General features: G+C 41.8%; 1 long non-coding RNA gene across 1 annotated transcript; it reads left to right on the forward strand.

Annotated features, from left to right (window-relative positions):
- The first annotated feature begins 200 nt into the window (after nucleotides 1-200).
- Nucleotides 201-4,695, forward strand: LOC125538996. The gene is made up of 3 exons (XR_007296603.1): nucleotides 201-2,573; nucleotides 2,717-2,931; nucleotides 4,013-4,695. It is a non-coding gene; the product is annotated as an uncharacterized LOC125538996 (long non-coding RNA).
- Nucleotides 4,696-7,170: the final 2,475 nt, after the last annotated feature.

Consider the following 7,170-nt stretch of genomic DNA (forward strand, 5'->3'; position numbering starts at 1 on the left):
TAAAGCAGGGGCTGGAGTGCTACCATAATGGAAACATATTGCAAGCATGAGTCCTTAGCATATGGTGCAGATTGGCAGACAAGTGAAGCAGCGGAATATAACACGAATTCTTCAGTTATCGCTACTTGTTCATTTTATGACCGCCTTCTCCGTGTGTGGCAACCAGAGAACCTAGTCAACCACCCAACCTCTAAGGCGTAAAACATCATTATGCCCAGTTGAAGTATCAATATGGCATGGACCAACCTATTCCCTGAATGAACCAAATTGATTTCATTCAGGTAGCTCTGTGAATTTATGTTAATTTTATTTCAAATGATGAGCTTATAGTAGTATGATGTCTAATTTATAGCTAGGCATTCACAGTAATCAGTATTCGTTGTAAGCTTCCACAAAACTTTGAAGCTATCTGTTCATGTTATTTGAGCACAAACTGTTTTGAAGTTCATCTGGTGACTGGTGCATAGAAGTGATGATTCAGCACCAATCTAGACATCTACCTGGAAGAGCCTCTGACTGAGCTTTTCGCTGGTCATAAACTAATAATTCTGTCTGAAAACTTACAGTATGCTGTACGCAGTGCTTTCTTATTTTTCTTTTTCATCACATTCTGATAACGGCTGGAATGGTTACCGATTTTACTTTTCCAGTGCATGCACTGTTGCTTATATTAACCTACTGCGCAGTATGGTCAACATGCTAATCACGATTCTTAAAAGTGTTGGATCATTGTTTTTCTTGGATGAAATTTGAGGTGTTGGGTAGTTGCCACAGCCTCAGCGGGCCAAAACAAGGGCAAAAAAGTTCTTAGTTACTTTTCTGATAAGTTTTGTTAGTTGCTTTTTTGATAAGTTAAAAATATATTGCGGTCTAGTGGATCTTACTAAGTTACTAGTGACTCATGAAGCAATACTCATACCACACTTCAGTAGAGCTACTTTATTCTTTATCGTTTGCATTTTCCCAGAAAGTTCTGAGTCTTGTCTTTGTGCTAATCACACATGGCTCAGAAGGCAGAACGCAGAACAGATCAACTGGTCCAGTTTACAGAACTGTTCTGCTCCTATCGGTGAAAATAATGAAGACATGAATCAATTTTGACATGTACTTGACTGTGGTATAAATAACTATGGGTAATATTTGAAGATAACCTCAAAGGATGCTTCAATTTGTTTGTGACTTGTTCTGAATTCATTAGAGGCAAATCATCTACAGTAGAATGAGATACCTTGGTAATAATGGACAAGATGAGATCTGTGACACTTTGAATAAGCGGGAATGCTGGTTGGCATGTCAGAGAAATAGAATAATGAGAATCATATGGTTTGCTTGGGATGATAAGCGAAAAAAGCTCTAAGGTTTCCCTTCCTGCATCCTTCTATCTGACACCACTAAGTACTAACTGTGCACTAATCAGAATTATCTGTTTCTACATCAGGTCACCAAGAATAGCTGTATTCCGAACATGAACAATAAAGATAGTGATGTATTTAGTCTTATATGTAGCTAAGTAACCTTTGATGTTTTCTGACCTTTTTCCTTAAAAAGGATTCAATATCAACTGTTTGTTTAGGTTAGCTACCGAGGGGACTTGAATTTTATTATGCTAGAATGGCTTACACTAGCTGGTTTAGTTGTGCTCTTAGGCCTTCCCCTGATGGCTGACATGCAGTAGGTATGTTAATCTACCCTTTAGCTGAGCCTTATAGTGTTGTATTGGATTCATCCCACTGATTTGCACGAAGCATCTAGACCCAAGACCTAAGAGGCTAGTATGTGACAATTTATTGCTTGAATTTTCATTGTAGAGAATCTGATTTACTGTCTGACATAAAATCTCTAATTTGATCCTACTCATCTTTCAGCTCTGTTGTATTGAATTGACAATATAGTTGACTTTCCAGACCTTATCTGCTGATGTCATGACCTCCTTTGGTTTCATCATGAATGGCTACTCAGGGGATTCTTTGACGTGAAGGGGGTCACCCCTACATGGCTAAACCTAATTTATGGATTAGTCTGGTAAGAATATTGTATCTATGTTCCAGAGTTTATCTTTCTAAGTAAACACGGGACGTTATACATCTGTTTTACTCTCCTTAAGCACGACAAACCTAATTTCCAACCCTGAACATGATATATATTTTTTGAACGGAAAATTATAGGGGAGGCTCGACAGTACAAATTTAGTAAAACAAGTACCCAACTTTGTACTAAACCAGAGACAAGTAATATGGATCGGAGGGAGTAGTAATATTTACAAGAGAGGGCTGTACAGGGGGAGGGGGAGAAGAACTGCTAATCTGGTAAGCCTGCTCATCCTTCATTCTGTAAGAGAGAAGGAAAGGGTCTCTTTTAATGAGAAAAGGCCAGGAGGCTAAACTAGGAGGAATATTATGAAAAAATTCTAGCATTTCTTTGTTTCCAAATGTTCCAAGCTGCTACAAGAAAGGCTTCTCTGGAGAGAGGTTTGCTGAGAGGAAGGAGCAAGGTAAAGATTAATTGAGGCCCAGCAGCCCCTGCTGAAGGAGCAGTTCCAGAAAATATGATCACGAGTTTCAAGGGTCCTCGAGGTACGCAAACGTAGCTGGAACCGCCATTCGTATGAAAGTTATTAAACTCAATTTGATAAAGCTACCTGGCGAATAGGAACAGTTTCGAGTTTCTGGTCTATTTTCTTTTGAGAATCAAACCTCTAATGGGTTTTTGCTACCAGGAGAAGGGAATGGCCATGTTGATGGGGTCGTCTTTCAAGCATGTCTTGAGTATTTAGTCTGTGTCATTAAAGAGCAAACAGGCAAAAGCTTTGAGTTCGGCTGAGCATTTGGATTTCCACATCCACGAGAAGATGCTGTATATTTGGTGGCATAATAGCCATTCCCCAATTAGTCAGCTCTACAGCAGCTATATGAATTACTCACATAACCATTGGTAAGAAGTAACTAACTTGGTTTAAAACATAAATCTAGTATCTATTCCCTGTCTGCCTGCCTGCCTGCCTGCCTGCCTGGATTTGATAGAATCAACCAGGCACAGCATGTTCCATGGCCATCGCCAGTGGTAACCAATCAATCACTATGGTGGGAACCACAAACCTTGGTTCTTGTCTCTGACGTCACTGATTGGTGCATTTCTGTGAGGGCACTCACTATGTGCATCCCTCAGCCATCTATTAAAAGAGCTAACATTCAGAAAGTTCGTTGGATTGCTCCACTTGATTGCGGCCAACGATTAAATCCCACTTTGGTGGAGCAGTGGAGCCCCACGATTGGTGGTAGTGATTTCCTTGCTGTCGTACTGGGAGCACCTGTCCACTGATTATACGTACTAGTTGATTTTTTGGAAGATTTTAATGTATATCCAGGGATGGTCCAGCTAGGACTCGAGAGTGCTAATCTAGTAATCTTACTTGGAAGTTGGAACTGAGATCTGGTGATCATGTCAACTTTAATAGCATCGAGATGGGAGATGATTTAATTAGATAGAGGACTTTCTAATCTACACTCCAGGGTTGGGAAATGCAACACTTCGGATAAGCATGAAGTAGTGGCTGAATAGGAAGGCCACATTGCTCTAGCTCCATATTCTTAAAGGCATAGCTTTAGAGGTGGAGTGTGCTTCTTCAGCTTTTTGTAAAGGCTTAGGCTACCTTTATATTTTATGGTAGATTCAGCCCACATGATCAGTTCCTGAGTTTTATATTTGTTGGTAAATATCTCTTGCTGAAAGCACTGCTCGGCGAGGAAGGACCTATTATACGCGCTATTGGATAAAACTGAAAGGTCTAATGTCAATGGAATTATGGGACAGCTAGTGAAAATCGAATGACAAATCAAAGAGATAATGAGGTAGAATCTGCATCTAGTGAAAAGAGATATGAAGTTTACGAGTATAGATGCCCTGGAATTGGATGTTGATCATAGCTTCTGCAGTGCCTTTTGTAAATGCCCTCCTTTTTACAATGTAGGTTTTAACATTGTTCTCGTGAGTAAATAACTGCTTTTGATAACAGTGGGCCTGGGAGTGGAATGGGAGTTTCTCTAGAGAGAGAATGTAGATGAAATTGACATGTAGCGAGGCAACAACGACATCATTGTGAATCCCAGCAATTGAGCACTCGACACAGTAAAGTTTAGTTTACTCTCATTGTCCTTTCTCCAATAATGCATTGTACGCTGGCCAATTTAAAATGCCACCTTGCAGATTCTAGGTCCTTGCACTATGATTTACCTGGCAAAGCACCTGCAGACATCAGCATCCTCACGAGCATATAAGGCAACCCTTCCCTCTCCTCTTGTCCACAGCCCCTACCGACTATGGAAGGCGCATGGCTCGAGCATCTACATGGCTCTTGAGAGCGGAAGCAGGGTCGGGATGAACCGCAAAGCTGAGCGCTTCAGCTTTGCGGTGCCTCTCCTGACCTCCCAGGTGGTCGCCTGAGGTACGCAAGAATCGGCAAGTCACAAAACGGCAATGGTGAACTCCGGCAGGAGTCCACCCCCCTTTTATCCTTTTCTCTCCATTCAGTTGTATCAGGTGGAAGTCGAATAATCGGAAGTCTCTGTGTGTGATGAATCAATGGATGCTTCAAGTCCATGTTTTGTTTTTCTCTTCCTTTATTATGTGTACTCTGGAAACACTACTATAAATGGCTGATGTTCATCTAGCAAAACCACTTTATGGTGTCTTGTTTGATTCTCTTGTGTCGTCTTTACCGGTTAACTTGTTATATATGCTGCTTCGAAACAGATTGGTGTATGCTGTCTGTGCAGAATACACTGCATATTTTGAACTCTATGGCTCTTTTAAATACGTTGACCCTACAGCGATCTGTGCTGCTATAAACATAATATTTACATGATGTACTCCAAGGCAGACATTTTCCGGAATTTTTTATGAGCTAAAAAACATCTATATGAAAGATGGCAATAAGATCTAAAACTGAAAAGAGAAGGGGAACAAGTGATGAAAAGGTTTCCCCCTTCTGGCTGTCTGGGACTTTAGCATATCTTGTGGACAAGTCCTGATTGGTACAACAACAACAACAAAGCCTTTAGTCCCAAACAAGTTGGGGTAGGCTAGAGGTGAAACCCATAAGATCTCGCAACCAACTCATGGCTCTGGCACATGGATAGCAAGCTTCCACGCACCTCTGTCCATAGCTAGCTCTTTGGTGATACTCCAATCCTTCAGGTCTTTCTTAACGGACTCCTCCCATGTCAAATTCGGTCTACCCCACCCTCTCTTTCACAAGTCCTGATTGGTACACTGAAAAAAAAATTCAGCCATGGTGCAAGCCAATGATGATCTTCATTTGTTCCTTAACGAGATTCTCCTGTTGTGTATTTAACGAGCTACTGTAGTGTCAAAAACGCTCTTATATTATGGGACGGAGTGAGTAACAATCAAATCCATGCACATAATATACTAAGATACGAGCTCTCAACTTCTGGTATCCAGCTTCACATGTTGCATCAGTTATTGCGGCCTCCTATTTACATGAACTGCCGGGGAAGAACATATCTAAAATGCCGCCGCCTTGTGATGATTATTAGCTGCTAACCGGGTCTAACTAACTGAATGCAGGGATTCCTCCAAGTTTATCCACCTCTAATCACAGAACTGAACTTCGTGAACTACCTGTAAACTCTATCTAACCCTTTTGCAAGCTAAAAGGACAAAAAAAAGAAATCATGTAAGAGAAAAATTCAATGTATGTCACTAAACTTGAGCCGGGTGACAGTTTTGTACCACTACTTCAAAATACTCTAACTATGGTCCAAGTACTTGCGCAAGGGGTTCACTTTGATCCATTTGTACGATTTCGCGTACGTTTTTGTTGACTTGGCCGAGTCAGTGGCCTCCAGCTCGCTTTGACCGCCACCTGGTCGATCCTAGGGTGAATACTAGTCGATCCGGGGGGGGGGGGGTTGCAAAAACGCCATGACCTGGTCGCACTTGGTCGGACCGACCGTGCACCTGGTCAGCCGCTCGCGTATCCTCTTCTTCTCCTCCCAACCCTAGCTCAACTCCCGTCCCCGCCACCGCAGCCATTGCCGACGCCCTCCTCCACCGCCTCCGTCCCCATCGTCATGTCGTCTTCCAGCTTCGTCTGCAATGCATTACGTTGCCGCTCCGTTGTTGTATCATTGATCGGGTGCCCGGATTGCGGCGAGCAGGTGAGGTTCTACCGGTCTAGCACCGATGAGCATGATGGATGGATCTTCTACAAGTGCATCAACCACGCTGTAAGTGCCAGTTCCTAGCTACTTGTTGATTCATGTCGTGTCAATTCTTAGCAACAGTAGTATTGAAGCAGAGCACTGATTAAATTAGGCACATTAGTTGGTTAACTAGTCATTACTCTGATTAATACAGTAGTTTAGACTGTCCTTGGTTGCAAAATTACTCACAGAACTTGTTGGTTAACTAGTCTGCCATTGATTCATGCACTCTGAACTTTACTGTCACTCTGTAAAAAAATTCTCAGGTCACTTGTGATTTCTGGTGCTGGGAGCTTGAATATGTGGTGCATCTGGTTGGTGATGCTACTGTAGATGCAACTGGTGCAGCTGAGGACAGGAGGGAAGAGCTTGAGAGGCAGAGGACTGAATCAATGACAGGCAGAAGCACAGTTGGAAGGGGCATGGCTGGAAGAGGCATGGCTAGAAGAGGCACTGTAGGCAAAACTAATTATGCCAGCTCTAGTGAGAATAAGTATGCTACCAAGCAGCAAGTTGCTATGCTGTTAGGATTAGGCAGAGAGATTTTGCTGCTGTTAAAGTTGCTGATGGCTGTTGTTATAGTGCTTTGTGTGATGTGTTGCACCTTAATTATGAAGAAGTGAAGTGTTGTTAAATGAGTAGGTGTAGGTGTTCTAAGAGATCTCTAGTTATAAATTGAGCATACTAAAAGCCATTGTAGTGGCACGGTTGTTTGCTCAGTATGAAGTCTTGGTTGTAATGCTTGTTGTAATGGATAATATATCAGTAATCTGAAGACTTTGTCCTAATGTTTGAACTGTATTTGATGTCAGAAGTGTAGTTAAACTAATTCTGACAGAAGTGTATTTTCTCCTAATTCTGTCAGAATTGTACTTATCCTCATTGCTTTGAAATTACTGATAGAACTGTTGTCATAACTAATTGCTGATAGAAATGCACTTAACCT

This window comes from Triticum urartu, chromosome 2 (assembly GCF_003073215.2).
Source record: "Triticum urartu cultivar G1812 chromosome 2, Tu2.1, whole genome shotgun sequence".
Classification (NCBI taxonomy): Eukaryota; Viridiplantae; Streptophyta; class Magnoliopsida; order Poales; family Poaceae; genus Triticum; species Triticum urartu.